This window comes from Fundulus heteroclitus, unplaced genomic scaffold, assembly GCF_011125445.2.
Source record: "Fundulus heteroclitus isolate FHET01 unplaced genomic scaffold, MU-UCD_Fhet_4.1 scaffold_84, whole genome shotgun sequence".
In the NCBI taxonomy this organism is placed as follows: domain Eukaryota; kingdom Metazoa; phylum Chordata; class Actinopteri; order Cyprinodontiformes; family Fundulidae; genus Fundulus; species Fundulus heteroclitus.
In genome coordinates, this window is record NW_023397296.1 from 750343 (window position 1) to 768466 (window position 18124).

At 38.0% G+C, this 18124-nt stretch overlaps 3 long non-coding RNA genes across 4 annotated transcripts; 1 reads left to right on the plus strand and 2 right to left on the minus strand.

Moving 5' to 3' along the window:
* Positions 1-2704: 2704 nt before the first annotated feature.
* LOC118562247 lies at positions 2705-16795 on the minus strand. Its single transcript, XR_004930539.1, has 3 exons — positions 16769-16795; positions 3212-3280; positions 2705-2766 (listed from the first exon to the last, which is right to left on the minus strand). It is a non-coding gene; the product is annotated as an uncharacterized LOC118562247 (long non-coding RNA).
* Positions 5525-10239, plus strand: LOC118562244. The gene is made up of 3 exons (XR_004930535.1): positions 5525-6147; positions 9148-9354; positions 9469-10239. It is a non-coding gene; the product is annotated as an uncharacterized LOC118562244 (long non-coding RNA).
* LOC118562242 lies at positions 10932-15528 on the minus strand. 2 transcript variants are annotated; one of them, XR_004930534.1, is made up of 5 exons: positions 15276-15528; positions 13526-13633; positions 13167-13399; positions 12955-13073; positions 10933-11480 (listed from the first exon to the last, which is right to left on the minus strand). It is a non-coding gene; the product is annotated as an uncharacterized LOC118562242 (long non-coding RNA). The 2 variants fall into 2 exon arrangements; XR_004930533.1 differs by lacking the exon at positions 15276-15528 and having other exon boundaries at positions 10932-11480; positions 13526-13938.
* Positions 16796-18124: the final 1329 nt, after the last annotated feature.

An 18124-nucleotide genomic window follows, 5' to 3' on the forward strand; every position in this document is an offset into this window, starting at 1 on the left:
AACAAGTGAGGGAAAAACCCTTTACAGTGATCGGTGAAGCCTAATGCTTTTGGCATTTGACTGAGTTTCATGGTAAGGAATGAAAGACTGTCGATGAATTTCAAGCAATAATCAGGTTTAGTAAAACAGAGGATTTTGCTCCCCTGTGTGATGAGGTACGGTTTAATACCCAGCTGAACCATTGCACTCAGAATCAAGTAAGAGTCAAACCCACGACTGTTGGGGGCTAAGAAAGTGGAACCTTTATACAGGGGTCTCTTAAAATGGAGCAGAAAAATCCCTCACACAGTTCAATCCGTAAGAGTACCAGACATCTCCCGCCAAAGTTTTTGCATAGACAAGGAATAGAATGTGCTTACCGGTTTGATCAGTAAAAGTTTCAAAATAAAAAAAAACTAGTTTATTGCCGAGCTGACGGTCTGTCAATGTGGGTTGAATGTAACACTGGTGTTCGTTTAACGTTACATCAGCTCCACCAGACACTTGCTGATGACAGACCTTGCATTTTATCAAACACTCGTGAGGCTTGCTACCCCCGCCTGCTGCTAGATCATGTAGCTTTTTACACAGAGGACAGAATTTAGTGGTTACTCACATGCTTCCCAAGGTTAGGTCTCAGTGTGGGCTGTTTGTGCTTATCAAAGCAGAATAAATTACGACAGATCCGGTTACAATCTGTGCATTGTACAGAGTTGTACTGTTGGAGAGTACAGTTCGAATCGAGGCAGACTGAACAACGACCCTCACAGTTATGCCTGTTGATGTTTTGGAAACCGGTAAAGCAGTAGCTGCAAATGTGCTTGGCTCCGGTGAAACCTTTCAAGCTTTTTATTCCGTAATAATGGTTTTTGAACAGAAGCAGAAAAAGAGGATTTGAACGATCTGAAAAGTCGGTCTCGAATTTACGAAGCAGTGCATCCTTGCTATCTTTATAGAAAACAACAATTTTCCGGTTGACAATCTTTTCAAATTTTTGCACGTCACTGAAAGTGACGGGGGTTTGCTCAGTGAGCCCCGCCAAGCGTTGCCAAAGCATGGCTTGCTGCACGGCTTGGGCATCTGTAAAAGCCGGGTTACAGAGATGGGAAAGACTGATTGAAAAACATAGCTGATCAGAATGATTGGTAACGATATACAAATGTCGACGTTTTTTACGAATCAGTTCACAGTCCAATGATTTATCAGCTTTACGTTTGACACCTCCATTAGGGTTTCTTACAACCTAAAGGATCAGTTTTAAGTTGTCTGGCAATTCAGCGTTTGACTGCGTTAAGTCGTCTAAAAATTCCTGAAATGCATGCAGAGTTGAATCCCGTTCATCATTTACTTGAACAATTGTATGATGAGAAAATCCTTCCCTGCTGATTTCTAGCTGAAAAATATCGTTACGAGAGGCAAGGCGAGCAGCTGACTCTGCGAGCTTGATGAGAATATGATAGATTTGGGTGTAAAATTCAGCGGGGTTGGGGATGTCACCGGGGCGCGTGGCAGCCACGTTGAAATGACGTCTTATTTCTGTAACATTGAATCTCTCACGTTAAATGCTGGGTGTAAGAGTATGTTCAGAGCCGTTAACAGCTGACTGTCCATGACTGGTGCAGGGTTGATCCGCTCGGTCGGGTGCAATGAGAGATGGCTGTTGAGGCTGGTTGGATGTGGGATTTGGCAAAGCAGTATTGGAAGAACCAGTGGGATTTTGTTCACCGTTTTCTACAAGACCCCCACCGTGTTGCTGAAACTCAGCATTTGTATGATTTGGGCTAAATGTTTGAGAGAGAGAAACATTTAATTGATGGATCGCTTGTTCTAACCTGGATGGCGAATGTGGAAGTACATTGAAAGAATCAGACACATGTTGAATAGGGTGATTTTGATGCTCATTACCCATTTGTGTGATTTCGTTTAAAGCATTTGTAACTTCCTGTTGAAACTCTAACAAATTATTTTGAGGCGAGGATGGTTGAGAGAGAGAATCGTTTATTCGTTCGATGGCTCGTTCTACAGATAGTAAACGTTCAAGATCCCAATATGGGCCTGTCTAAATTCTGATGGGGGAATTTGGGGTTAGATTGAAAAATTTAGTTGTCAGAAGCTCCTCATATTTCAAGCAGTAGTAGGTAGCGTCGTGATCGTAGTACCGGATTTGTCGAATGATGGAGTCTGATTCTGCCATAGAAGAGAACAACTATAATTAGGAGAGAATAAAAGATTAATTTATTATATTACAAGATAATTCTAGAAAAAAAGTGGTTTCATATATATATATATATATAAGAAGAGGTGAAAATATAATGATATCATAATTGTACTTATAGATATTTATTGTATAGTATGAACAGGAATTTATTATACGTAACCTAATTGTAGAAGAAATTGTTTCATACATAGAAATAGGTAAATGCATTGATTCATTATGATATAATGAAGAAAAGAAGGACACATAGGGTTTATTCACTTTATTATACGGTGCCCTAATTGTAGAAAAATAGTAAATTCATATGTGGAAGTATCTGTGAAAAAAAACACTGATTCATTACGATATAATAAACTAGTTGTAAATACCGACATTTAGTAAAGAGGGACACAGGGATTTATTCATATTATTTATTGTATGGTATAGAAATGAGTTGAAATTAAGATTTACCCGCAACAAGTCTTCGAAGCGTAACCACTTTCTTGACGAGAATCAGAATTACTAATTACAGAATTTCTCAAGAGTAGAACATAGTTCAACAAGGTTGGGTCTTCTCTGGATTGCATCAAGGGCTGCAAAAAGTATAATTATATATTAAATATGTAAATAAACAAAATTAAATAAATATATATATATATATATATATATATATATATATATATATATATATATATATATATATATATATATATAAGAAGGCTAATTATACAACATGTAGGTGAAAAGTGGTGAGAGGGAGCAAGGAGCAGAGGTCTGATTCAAACACACACACACACACACACACACACACACACACACATACACACACACACACGAGGAACATCCAACATGTCCTCCCTTTGTAGAATGTACTCAGTAAGATAGCAGAACAAACACACACACACACACACACATACACACACACACACAGTAAGGTTGAACCGTACAGAAAACTACTTTAAACATTTAGTTTAAGACAATAACAAAATAAATGAAGGAAAAATAAATGAAGAGGAAAAAATTTAATTTGTAACTCACCGTTTGATGGAGGGGTGCTTGTCGCGTGTAACTCAGTGTTGTCTCCTGCAGCAGCTGGGGGATCTACTCCTGCAGACGGGAAACATTGCTTTTAAACGGAGTGCGTTACACTTATACATTGGTTGCAGCAGAAATAAATACATAAGAAGGAAAAACCAATAGATTTAGGTTTACCGGGGTTTGGAACCCACGCTTGCTGTGCACAAAACTACGGTTTTTCAGTTATAAAGAATAGTAAACTTAGGAGGCGTTGGATTTGCTGGTGGAGTCATTCGGATGAGAGTGTTTTGCGGGGAGGTTTGTACAGCAGCCGTGACCGGCTGGCGAGGTTTCGGGGCTGCTGGCAGAAACCTGGGTACCAATGTCTGAGAGAAGAGAGGTCGGCGAACCGGTAAGGGGATAACCAGATCTATGACTTGTACCAGTTCTCGTTTAGGGCTGGACTCTTGGCGGGTTTCGCTTCTGGGCCGGCTTCGACGCAGCTTGTTTACGCGTTGAATTTATGAAGGCAGATTTGTGTCTTTATTATTCAATCAAAAAAAAGGTTGCTTCAATCAAAAAATATATTTTCAATTAAAAAAAAATTCACTTCAATTAAAAAAAAACTTTTCAATCAAAGAAAAAAAGTATTTGAATCCAAAAATATATTTGAGACTCAAAACAATAAATTTGAACACTGATTTTCTTTGATTGAAAATGTTTTCTTTGATAGAAGTCCGTTTTTTTTTGTTTGAAGCAATGTTTTTAATTGAAGTAGCATTGTTTTTTGATTGGACCATATAATGGGTAGGACATTTGTGTCTTTATCATTCAATCAAAAAATAAGTTGCTTCAAACAAACAAACAAGGGAATCAATAAAAAAAGTCACTTCAATCAAAAGATAAACGTTTTCAATCATAGAAAATAGTTTTGAATGCAAATCAAATATTTGAGACTCCAAAAATTGCATTTGAACACTTTCTTTTTAATTGAAAATGTTTTCTTTGATTGAAGTAATCTTTTTTTGCATTTGGGGTAAACATGGGTAGGACATTTGTGTCTTAATCATTCAATTCCAAAAAAGTTGTTTCAATCAAAAAAAATATTTTCAATTAAAAAAATAAATTAAATGCAAAAAAAAATTACCCGTCAATAAAAAGCTATTGAAGAGAATGTGTTTTTTCGTTGTTTTTTTTTTTTTTTGAAGAAAAAAAAAATTTGAAGTTCAACATTTTTTGATTAAATAACTTTTTTTTTTTGAAGAGAAAAAAGTTTTAAAGTTCAAATTTTTTTGATTGAATCATTTTTTTTTTTTTAGTGAAAAAAGTTTTGAAGTTCAAATTTTTTCGATTGAATCATTTTGGAACAAACGTACCGTGGTGGGCGGGTGCTTCTCTATTGGTCAGACATGTTTGATTGACAAGTGTCTACACCAACGACGTCTTTCTGACAAAGAAGTCTTGTTCGGCACTCCCCAGGCCAGACAGCTTTTTACCAGCAAGAGGGAACAGCGGTGATGTTGTCGGTAAGTAGATAAAACAGGTTGAAAATAATTGGTGTCATGTTATTAGCCTATTCTGTTGATATTTACAATAAATTGTACGCTTACTAACTTTGTTCACGTTGAGGAATGTTTGTAATGGTGTGAGGTTAGATGTCTAAATATTTTCAGACAGGCAAGCAAAGTGGGCGAACCTATGGCCCCCACGCAGCAGCTTGCTATGTGCTAAAGAGCTACTGTGTTGAGTAAAGTGGCCACAGTGCTGCCTGTTTAGTAGATGCTTTTATCTTGAGAGCGGGATATAGGCTGCTTAAGCTGCTGTTAGTCGAGGTGCATGCGTCCCTCTCCCCCCTCCCCCCATACATTTACCGCTGGGTCCCGTGTCGGCCAAGTGCCATGTACTGTGCAGGGTATGGCAGGCCGTTTTAACATTTATTAGCTTGACTGAATATGTATACCAGACATCTCAAATACATTCCTTCCTAGTCAAAATTTACATTTCAGACATCTACAATAACATTTGTCCTATCTAAAATGAATATTTCAGATATCTTGAATATAATTCAAAGTAGTACAAATTACGTCACTTTCCCCATTCATGTGTATAGGGCTTTTATTTACAGACATCTACAATAACATTCTTCCAATCTAAAATAAACATTCCAGATGTCTAAAACTGAATTCCGACTAGGATGAAATCTAATTTCAGATCTCCATAATCCAGTCAATACTAGTCATCATCATTTCAGATATAAAAAATAAATAAAACATTCTAGATATCCAGATATATAATTCATGACATCAAAAATATATTTCTACTAGTGGAAATGACATTACATATATCCACTACTGATTATATGACGAATTAAATTGGAATTTCAGATATCTAAAATTTCAATATGCCTATACAAGGTTGTGTTGTGAATTGGCACTATATAAATAACATTTAAATAAATTGAATTGAACTTCTGGTCACAAAAAACCAAAACTTTTAAAATAAGATTATAGAATTGTTACATTACAGTTAATTTTTCTCCTCTTCCCATCTCTCAGAGTTACCCTAAAAGCCATTTTGTCTTAGCTGATCAGTGGAGTGGACATGAGTATTTCTCCAGCCAGCCATCAAATAAACGTCACATAGTGCTAGGGTATTTTGTATGTCAGGGTTCGTTTTTAATCATGCCTTCCTCATTCTAGTGAATTCAGTCTATTTTAAGCAGAGGAATTTAGTCTTGGGTAGTCATTTAACTAACCATCCTTTTATGTTTCTTCTGCAGCATTGGAAGCAAAGTTGTACTACTTTGTAGCAAAAATGATTACAGTCTGTGTTGTCCGTGGAGGAGTTGCCCACCATTTTTTCTCAGAAGGGCTGTTTCAGCAATTTGCGGGCTTCCAAAGGCCCCTTTCAGACCAGAAGTTCTGCATGATCACAAACTCCGGGAGCAGCTAATCAAGGTATGAGTATAAACTGTCATTTGTCACCTTCAATACTTTTTAAAATGCTTAGTCCTGGATAATGTGGGCCTACCACAGATGAGGCTTAAAAGCCTCTGTGTGAAGTTTGCATGTTCTCCCTGTGTATATGTGGCCCCCTTTAGGCACACCGGTTTCCTTCCATTGTCCAAAGACATGCACTTAGTATGAGTTTATTGGTGGGACTCATGTGTCCGTCCATCCATTTTCAGACCCGCCTAATCCCTGATGGGGTGGCGGGGGTTGCTGGTGCCTATCTCCAGCGGTCACTGGGGGAGAGGCTGGGTGGACTCATGTGTATTCATCTTTATTCAGACAAAAGAAAGTGAAATCACCAATGAGGCTAATTTTGCCATTGAAGAAGCTGCAGACAGCATTAGCATCAAGGGTTGCCTTAGGCATGTCCCAAACTGGAGAAAAAAGGACTCCCTAGTTCGCTCCGCTGTCAAGTTTATTGGCAACGGACGTATGAGAGTTGCCCACGACCAGTAAAATATTCACACCCTCTTATCTTAACAAAGGTGTTGATGTTGTCATAAGATCTGAGGGGAAAAAATGGGTTCCTCCATGTTTCTGTTAGCATACTTGTGTTGTGGTGCTTTTATCAGTAAGATTGATGGACAGGGATATTAATCTATACTTCTAAAAACCACCAACCAGGCCAGAAATCTGGATTTAGTGACAGATTCAGACCTAAATTTTAAGAAACAAGTTAAGGCAATTACAAAATCAGCCTTAAGAATATCAGATGAAATGTGTGATTACTTTGCAGGACCTGGAGAAACTAGTCCTTCATTCATCTGCAGTCAGCCTAATTATTGTAACAGCATGTTTACAGATCTACCACTTAAATATACAGGGGTTGGACAATCAAACTGAAACACCTGGTTTTAGACCACAATCATTTATTAGTATGGTTTAGGGCCTCCTATTGCGGCCAATACAGTGTCAATTTGTCTTGGGAATGACATAAACAAGTCCTGCACAGTGGCCAGAGGGATTTTAAGCCATTCTTCTTGCAGGATAGTGGCCAGGTCACGACGTGATGCTGGTGGAGGAAAATGTTTCTTGACTCGCTCCTCCAAAACACCCCAAAGTGGCTCAGTAATATTTAGATCTGGTAACTGTGCAGGCCATGGGAGATGTTCAACTTCACTTTCATGTTCATCAAACCAATCTTTCACCAGTCTTGCTGTGTGTATTGCTGCATTTTCATCCTGATACACGGCACCTCCTTCAGGATACAATGTTTGAACTAGTGATGGGTCGATGAGGCGTCATGAAGCGTTTCAACACATTGCCAAACTGTATTGATACTGTGTCACTGAATACTGACACCTGCTGGACCTTAAAAATCCCTACAGCCAACCTGGTTGACAGAGTTAACTAACACTGATTTGATGACAACACAATACAATTTAAATCATTGTATGTTGCATTGCATTATTTAATATTTTCATTTGAATTAAACATATATTTGATTTTTTTTTAGATACAGTCAATAAATAATGTGAACGAGGATGCTTGTGGACTGGCATTTATATTTATTTATTTATTAAAATTTTTTTGCTGCCATGTCCTTTCAATGCTCATGCTCACGTTCAATGATTGATCGGACTACTCAGAGTAGCAGCTTTCTACTCAGTGTAGATCAGCCGTTTTTTCCTGAAACGACGCTCAGAACAAAGACGCACAGCGCAACCCGCCCAACCGTAAAGGCGTCTGCCCAACCCATCAGTGGCGCGCTCCGATCAGCACCTGCTGCTCAAAGAGCGAGACTGTGGTACACCATCACACCAGAGTTGCAACATGGTTAAAAATGAACCATTATTAACCGTTACTTTGTTTACAGTTCAACTTGGATTTTATTTACTGCGCAGCATATCTTTGCTGTGCGCAAATGCACACGCGTGCAGCTTAGAGGGAACAGAAACAGTTTGGCGCGTCAGTCAGTTCGAAACAGTTCCTGTATCGGTCACGTGACTTTCCCATGTCGATACGCGCATCGACACGGGTTTTGCTCTATGAGCTCGACACATGCGCCGACGCATCGGTGTTGCCGGACCCATCACTAGTTTGAACCATGTGCATCCAATTTGTCCTCTTTTGAACTCTGGTATGTCACCCATAATGTTGTGTGCATTGCAATATTTTGAGCAAAACTGTGCTCTTACCCTGCTAATTGGACCTTCACACTCTGCTCTTATTGGTTCAATGTGCAATTAATGAAGATTGGCCACCAGGCTGGTCCAATATGACCATGAAAGCTACCACACTAAAATAAGAGGTGTTTCAGTTTCATTGTCCAACCCCTGTAATAGACAACTGCAGCTCATTCAGCCCTAGCTAAAAACAAACCCTTGGACCACATCAGTCTGGTTCTGAGGTCTTTCCATTGGCTCCCTCACTGTCAGAAGACAGACTTTTGAGTTATGCTGCTGGTCTATAAAGCTCTGATTGTTTTAGGACCAGGATCCATCAGTGGCCTTCTGATCCAACATAAATCCATAAGACCTCTCAGGTCATCTGGATGCAATCTGGACCGGTTCCCATAGTCAGAAGCAGACCTAAAGAAGCTGCATTTAGCTTCTATGCTCCACATGTCTGGAACAAACTCCCAGACTCAGCTAAAACATTTTTATGTAAATCCAGATTAAAGACCCACCTGTTCTCAGGTCTGTAGTTAATATTAGCCTGGCGGTCCACCATGCTAATAATACGCTGAGAAATGCAGAGTGGTCACCACGCCGCGGTGCAGGCAGCCTTTGAAAGCACCCATAATTGTTTTGGTCTACAGACAGTGCTAAAGCACAACCTTGTGTCAAAATAATGCTTATTGTTCCTTTAATAAATTGTTTGTTAATCATGTCTGTTTTTTTATATGTACTTTTTTAATGTCCTCTGTACCTTGCTTTAAGGTTTTTGTAGAAATTTTCTTGTACATTAGATGTGCTTTAGAAATAAACTTGCCTTGCCTCTTAGGTTTGCAGAGGGCTTCAAGATTCTGGGGCTACTGAAAGAGCTCCAGAAAAACCCAGCTGTTGTTCCTGACATGTCCGTGTGTGAGGAGAAAGCCCTCACTGCCAGGGACATGAGCCACAGTGACCTATTCTGCTCAGGGCAGCAATCAGCACGTTCTGGAGAACCAGTTGGTCTGCTTTAGGAGTGACTGGCTGATTGACATTAAAGGTCTGTTTTTGCATTTTAGTCAATTTCCATAAATTTAAAATTACTTTGTACAATACATCAGGGGTATGTTTTCCATGTCTAACAGTCATATTCTTCTATTGTTCTGTCTTATAGAAGAGGAGGATGGTCCACCCTCTCTCTCGATGTTCACCTCTGGAGCCTCTGCCATCCCTCCACTTGGCTTTTCCTGCCAGCCTGAAATCCAGTTTCTGCATGACACCAAGACAATTTACCCAGAAGCCAATACTAGTGTTGTTGTCCTGTTGTATCTGTCACTGCACTCCTCCTACAAGGCTGTTAGAATATACATGATCGAGGGAATTTTGCAAGCTCCGACCTTTGGAGTTTCTTAAATGATCACGAATGTGACTATGAAAGGTTACGCTGTAAGGTGATGACGGGTTTGCATGTTTGTCCAGCTGTTGTTAATGTTTTACTTAATTTTAAGGTAAAACGTGGTTTTACAAGTCTGAAAAGTGTACCAGTGTTTAAAAAATACTGTTCATATGTTTTTTACTAAAAGCCTTTAGCTGGTCCTGAGGATAAAATATCAGAAGACTGTGCCAGATGATTCAGGTTCTGTCATTAAACTTCTGAAATGGTTTTAGATTTTAACAACTTTCAGGAAGTTGACAAATTGTTATCCAAGACCATCATATGTTCTCTTCTAGGTTTGTCTTTATGGCAATAAAGAAAATACTCAAAATTAAAGTTTGATACATAAAAAAATATTAAACTGAACTTATCATGGCCACTAATGACAAAGAAAAAATAAATAAACAGATATTTTTGCCAAAAGGAGGGAGAAGTTTAACACAAGAAGAGGGCCAAAATAAAAATGTGTTTTTTAAAAGAAAGAGAATGAATAAATTTCGTCCCACTTAATGATTGTGTCCCACTTGTTGATTCTTCACGAAAACATGCAGTTTTATATCTTTATGTTTGAAGCCTGAAATTTGGCCAAAGGTTGAAAAGTTCAAGGGGGCTAAATACTTTCAGAAGGTTCTGTATGTGAGATCATGTTGGTCCAGACAACTCCTGTAAGACAGCAGCTCCAGATGTAAGGGAGAGGTTGAAACATAAGATATGCAAACTATATAGAACTTCCCATTAGAGTCAATAAAGAAGCTGTTTTATATTACCTAGTCTGTCTGATGTGTTTGTGCATAATGTGTACAGTCCTTTGGAGTTCTTATAGAAGAGATGTTGTGAGCGTCTGTCGTCTTGACTTAGTTGGGCATCTAAATTTGCAAAACGTGATCTTTCGCTCAGAGCACAATTAAAATGTGGTAGAAACGCAAACATCCGAAGGTTAGGTTAGGGATACAGTGACGGTATTCATTCTTCTTCCTTTTCCTGAACTAAAGTTTACAAGTTCCTCACAGCGGCCTGACTGCAAGGTTTCATCGAACCGCACCCAACAGTTATTTCAGAATCAGAAATACTTTAATAATCTCAGTGGGAAATTATTTTCGTTACACGCTGCAGATATAAAAACAACATAATTATATAAATACAACATTCCCCACAAAAGAAATATAAATATATATATATATATATAAATAAATATTTACAGATCTAAAATAAAGTGATAATGGCAATGTGCAAAAGAATGATTAAATGTCAATTGTCAAATGTATTCTGCATCAGAATTACAGACGAGCTGCTGTGTGATTACTTTCTGTGGGCAAACCATGGTGGTACCAAGCCTGTCTGAACTGTTCCAGCCTCCTTTGAATCTCAGGTGGATATACAATATGTAAAGAAAGTCTGTGGATATCATTATCTGGGTTAAGATTCTCTGCGTCCTCCAGACAGTAGAATGTATGGTAGAAATGCTGCAGCACATGCAAAAATACATCCTGCCAAAGGTGTTCTATGCGCTGATTATGAACTGATTCTCCTGTTATGAAGCCTCTGTGTTCCAGCCCTTGAACTAGATGCATGCATAAAGCAAGCAGCATGTTTTCATCCCCATGGTCTGATCTGACTCTTGATGGTAGTCCATAGTAAGATGTTGATTTCAAAAACTGACAGAGTACTGTTGTTGCCCTATTGTTTGTACTGCAGCTGAGGTAATCCTACACGGGTGTCCTTCGATGGCACCATGTATCACAAAGCCCCATCTAGAAAGTTGAAACAACACAAAATAAAATTAGTACTTAAAATAAGGATACAACCCCCTACCTGGAGACAATATACGATAATGATCAGAAAACCCGTATTAGAAATAAATCAATGGTTTCAACATTTTTTGCTGAAATTATGAATAATTGAATTAGTATATCAGCAAATATTTGAAACACGTTATCACCTAGTGCTAAAAATCAACATTATTGATTATTAAAAGACATTAAAACATTAAAAGACAAAGTTATATATTCATTGCTGGAAAAACACTCAAGGTCACTATATTGTTTCATTTGATAATTTTCTGTAAAAAGCAATTCAGAGCACAATAACTCAACAATAGAATTTAAAGAGCTACTGATATCAACCTGGAGGGTATCCCAGATAGGAGGCTTAACAAATATGGAAAAGCCTGGTTTCTAGGTTGCTAAATTCTGTTAAAGTGTAACTCTTCCCCAAATCAGCTGTTTGTTGTCAATAAACTCTTAACATGGTTGTTTTATAGTACTATCTACATATCCTGGTCATTATTTTTGAAAAATTATAATGCATATTTGTTGAAATCCGGCTTTTGTGTCCAAAACTCAGTATGGCGCCTTCCTAGGGTCAAACTTCTTGCATTGAATTTCAAATTAACATTAGTTTCTGCACGTGCCACGTAATTCTGAGTGTGTGACATTGGTCCCCTGGCTGCTCAGGACTATAAAAGCCAGCTCAGTCTTAAAAAACAAAACAAAAAAATAGAGCATCTTCTTGTGCCTCCATAGAGAGCACTATTGCACTTTTCAAACTCTCTAGCGACCTTTTTTATCTTCAAAAAACAAATTTACCAACTTTTTATGTGTTGTTGGGCAGTGTATGTGAAAGCAATCAATTGTTCTGCAGTTAGTGTCTTGAGGCGGCCGGGAAGGGGCTGCTGAGAGACTGATGTTGATTCTAGGTTGGACATTGGACATGGGCGATCTGCGGTATCTGCCTGCTGTTTGAGACGATACAGAGAGGGTGATCTGGGGCTGACGTGTCCACATTACAAATGAATCATGATGCACAAAGCTGCCGGTGATCCCGCCTGGGTTACAAAGCAGAAAATATATGTTGATTCTGATATATGATAATATATAACAGGACCAATTCTGTCCACCATTTGACTCTGCAGCGCCAGGTTGTGGCTTCACTGAGTCAGGGCCTTGAGCCAGGAGGTCAAATTGATCAGAGTCTGGCCTGCTTGGCTCCACAAAAACCTTCCTACACCGCCGGGGATGAGGAGGGTGAAAAATCCTCCAACTCAAAAGACCGAAACGTGGCGTAACTACCAGCATAACTCTGCTCACTCTCCATGATTCAGTACAGCAAATCAAGCAGCCTGTCTCACTCTCATATATATATATATATATATATATATATATATATATATATATATATAAATAAATATGCCACAAACTGTTGGGGTACGGCATATGGTAAGCCCACCTTGCAACAGTCCGACTCCACCTTCTTGCAGCAGATGTCAGGTTTGTCCTTCCCAACATTTAGCGTACCCTGGCCCGTGTGACAATCACACCTTGAGCACGAAGCAGCACCCTCATCATCTGAAAAATATAAACATGAAAGCATTAATGATTAAAAAATACTCTCACAAGCGGATCCAACTTAAATATCAATTTTCTGTAGAAAAGACAAACCTCATTCCCAGAGTTTGGATACTGGTCCTGCAATGTGCTCACACGCTCTTGCAGCTGATTGTCATCTAAGGCAGACAGTCTTTCTCTTATGTGTAGGTCCACCAGCTTTGATTTGTTGTTCAAAAACGACAAGGAACATCCCATCATTTTTGCCTTTTTTTTGATTGTATGTCCTTGCTTCATAAGGACGTCTATGTGCTCTCTGGTAACAATAGATGGTCTGCCACTCCGCCCTAGGAAAACAAATGTTAAGTATTACATTTTATACAGAAGACAACCCAATCTTTAACAGCAAAAAAATAAAATAGAAATCAATTAATAAAAAAAAAAGAAAAGAAAGTTTGTTTGTGAGGACTTACCTGAACTAACCCGCCTTATGAAGAAACGACGATCCTCGGTTCGATGGAAATGAGCTATTGCTAGCACTCCAACCTCAGTCAAACTGCTTTACTGTTCATTGTAGGTTTCTGTAGACAATAAATGTTCAATTCTGTGAAGGTTTCTTACACAACTTTCTATTGAACGTCGCTCTCTGTCGCTACACATTCCCTGGCTAAGGGCTCGCTCAGTTTCATGCCCTTTTCTTGCAATTCTGTCAATTACTACCAACGCAAATTGACGGACAGAAAGCGGAATTTACAAAGTTGGATGTCTTACATATTGGTTTCAAAACTTTTGATCATTGATTTTTGATATCTGAAATAAAAACTATGACCGGTAAAAAATGGATTATGGAGATCCAGGATTAGTTTTCAGACCATAGACATAATATAAGAGTAGACGCGTCATTGGGCGGGTTCTGCCTATGCTGTGATGCGTCAGAGCGTCCGCCATCTTAAATGTGGCAAATCTGCAGTTACTCAGTCACTTAAACAGTATCAGAGGGACTTTAATCTCTGAATATACTTTGTATTCGTAGTATTTTTTTGTAATATTACAAGTTTATTTTCGTATCCCTTTAGCTTCATTCTCCTGAATTTATTCTCCTAAAGAATAAAAATATTTAAAATAATCTAACCTGGCCCTATTACTCCAGGAGTGAAATAATTCTGCAAACTGTGATTATTCTGGAAATGTTCCCCCTTAATTCTCATAATATGATGTTTTTATCATAACATTATCACTTTTGTGTTTGTTTGTTTATTTTTACTTTCTTGACCTAGGACTTTTTTTTTCCTCATATTATTATATTTACCTCTTTAATACTCACCCAAAAAGTCTCTTCCTAAAGGTTCACATGTGACACGGTTTTATGAAATAATGAAGACCACAATGTTTAGATTTAACAAATTGATCATATTCATAACACATTCACACACACGCACACAAACACACACACACACACACACACATATATATATATATATATATATATATATATATATATATATATATATATATATATGTGTGTGTGTGTGTGTGTGTGTGTGTGTGTGTGTGTGTGTATTTATTGCAGCACAGGAATGAGGCATCTTCTCTGATCCATGTTCACAATAACAGAACTCAACTTTTTTCTTCCTTGATTTGAGCAGCTAAATAAGACTATTTGCCAATGGAATGAGTATTCTTACCCCTAAAAGAAGGTTATTAGCTATTCTGCACTTGAAATAAGATGATGTAGATGAACTGTTATTATTTTAAGTGCAAAAATCTTATTCCGTATTTGAGATGTCTGAAATTCATATTCAGTCAAGCTAATAAATGTTAAAACGGCCTGCCATACCCTGCACATTACATGGCACTTGGTCGACACCGGACCCAGCGGTAAATGTATGGGGGGAGGGGGGAGAGAGACGCATGCACCTCGACTAACAGCAGCTTAAGCAGCCTATATCCCGCTCTCAAGATAAAAGCATCTACTAAACAGGCAGCACTGTGGCCATTTTACTCAACACAGTAGCTCTTTAGCACATAGCAAGCTGCTGCGTGGGGGCCATAGGTTCGCCCACTTTGCTTGCCTGTCTGAAAATATTTAGACATCTAACCTCACACCATTACAAACATTCCTCAACGTGAACAAAGTTAGTAAGCGTACAATTTATTGTAAATATCAACAGAATAGGCTAATAACATGACACCAATTATTTTCAACCTGTTTTATCTACTTACCGACAACTTCACCGCTGTTCCCTCTTGCTGGTAAAAAGCTGTCTGGCCTGGGGAGTGCCGAACAAGACTTCTTTGTCAGAAAGTTGGTGTAGACACTTGTCAATCAAACATGTCTGACCAATAGAGAAGCACCCGCCCACCACGGTACGTTTGTTCCAAAATGATTCAATCGAAAAAATTTGAACTTCAAAACTTTTTGAGCTTCAAAAAAAAAAGTGATTCAAACGAAAAAATCTGAACTTCAAAACTTTTTTCACTTAAAAAAAAATGATTCAATCAAAAAAAATTGAACTTTAAAACTTTTTTCTCTTCAAAAAAAAAGTTATTTAATCAAAAAATGTTGAACTTCAAATTTTTTTTTTCTTCAAAAAAAAAAAAAAACAACAAAAAACACATTCTCTTCAATACCTTTTTATTGACGGGTAATTTTTTTTTGCATTTAATTTTTTTTTTTTTTTATTGAAAATATTTTTTTTTGATCGAAACAACTTTTTTGGAATTGAATGATTAAGACACAAATGTCCTACCCATGTATAACCCAAACGCAAAAAAAGATTACTTCAGTCAAAGAAAACATTTTCAATTAAAAAGAAAGTGTTCAAATGCAATTTTTGGAGTCTCAAATATTTTATTTGCATTCAAAACTATTTTCTATGATTGAAAACGTTTATCTTTTGATTGAAGTGACTTTTTTTATTGATTCCCTTGTTTGTTTGTTTGAAGCAACTTATTTTTTGATTGAATGATAAAGACACAAATGTCCTACCCATTATATGGTCCAATCAAAAAACAATACTATTTTAATTAAAAACATTGCTTCAAACAAAAAAAAAACGGACTTCTATCAAAGAAAACATTTTCAATCAAAGAAAATCAGTGTTCAAATGTATTTTTTTGAGTCTCAAATATATTTTTGGATTCAAATACTTTTTTTCTTTGATTGAAAAGTTTTTTTAATTGAAGTGATTTTTTTTTAATTGAAAATATATTTTTTGATTGAAGCAACCTTTTTTTTGATTGAATAATAAAGACACAAATCTGCCTTCATACAATTCCCCCCACTGCAGTGTCAGAGCGAACTGCAGGCTGGCGAGTGTTGAGCTGTTGGTAAGGGTTTTGATATGAGTTTTGGGCGAGTCCGTCTAAAAAGTCTAAAAGGAAAAAAAAAAAAAAAAAAAAAACATGTTTAGAATGATGTATTAGGATTTTATCGCGGATATATTTAGAAAATGAAAGTAAATATAACCTAAATCCATCTGTGTCAACACAATGTTATCGAGGTTGCGGCCTGCGAGGTCTGAAAAATAATTAAAAATATATTATGATACAGCCGTGACAATACTACACCATCACATAACTTCAGAGACAGGATTCCCTAAAACGTCACGGAGGGATTCCCCCCTACGCCGTGTGTTCAGCGTCCTAAACAGACCCGGGTGGAAGAACTAAGACATATAATCGTTACATTATATTAATTTAAAGAGCGGACTTACCAGCGAAACGCGTGCCATGCTGTAGCGCAGGGGTGTCAAACTCATTTCCATATGGGGCCACTTTGACGTCATGAAGTCATTAAAAGGGCCGGTTGCACGTGTATAGACGATACTTTTCATTTCATAATTTCATTCCAGTTCACATAGAAGTATAAAAAATGCACGGTAACATAGAAATAGCAACCTTAGGCCCAGTTTATACAGTTTATCTGCAAGAAAAGTTGATATTGGGGTGAGTTACACTTACAGGAGGCACAGTTTTAGCCACTTTATACACTTTAAAAGGATATATACCTCTACTTTATGACATGATATGCCTTTTTTTATTGGCTCTTGAGGGCCGGATAATTTACCTTGACGGGCCGGATTCAGCCCGCGGGCCTTGAGTTTGACACCTGTGCTGTAGCGTCTGCGTGGACCCTGTGCTGTGGCCATTGGCGTGAATCTGAGCGTTAGTTACGACCCGTGCTGCTTCTGATATGATGAGCTTTCATCCCGTGAATACATTGCACAGGATGGGGCATTTTTATACAAGTCTCTGAGAGGTTGTGTTTACCAAGAGAGTGTTGAGTTTTAGTGACATAATCTGAAACCGTTGTTACGTGTATCAAGATACAGGATTCGCTGAGCTGCGTTGGTCAGTCTATTCAGCTAGATAACTGATTTGTTTCCTGCTTCTGCTTATTACCTATGTCTAAAAAAGGTGTTGTGCGCTGGTCAGCGGCCGAGCTGCGGTCACTGCGAAATAACTGATTTGTTTCCTGCTTCTGCTTATTACCTATGTCTAAAAAAGGTGTTGTGCGCTGGTCAGCGGCCGAGCTGCGGTCACTGCGAAATAACTGATTTGCATCATCCAACGTCCAAAGCCCACACGCGTGCTCTTTTGACGAAGCTCTTCCCCTAACAGATCTCCTGAGTTCGTGATCCAACAGACACTGACCATTGCTGTAAATGCATTTAGTTTGGAGGGAGGACTAAAGACGAATAGTTGAAAGAGGTTTTCTTAAAGGGTCACCGGCTCCTCTGGATTATTTCTGTGCAAACGGTGCGGGAGGGAGGTTTTTTTTGCTCTGTATGATAGGTATTCAGCAAAGATTACGTAAGTATGACTGCTATGCTGCTGCTGAGTGTCAAAATTGAGCGTATATAAGATAAATTAAATAATTGAATGTGTACAAATGCATTAAATACTTGAATGTGAATAAATTAATTAAAATAATTGGATGTGTATTAAAGGAATTAAATGATTAAATAACCAATATAGTAAAATTAATATTCATATTAATAATAATGTAATATAGGCGGGACTTCCGGTGGGGGGACAGGAAATGGAGGCGGGACATCCGGCAAGTTGAT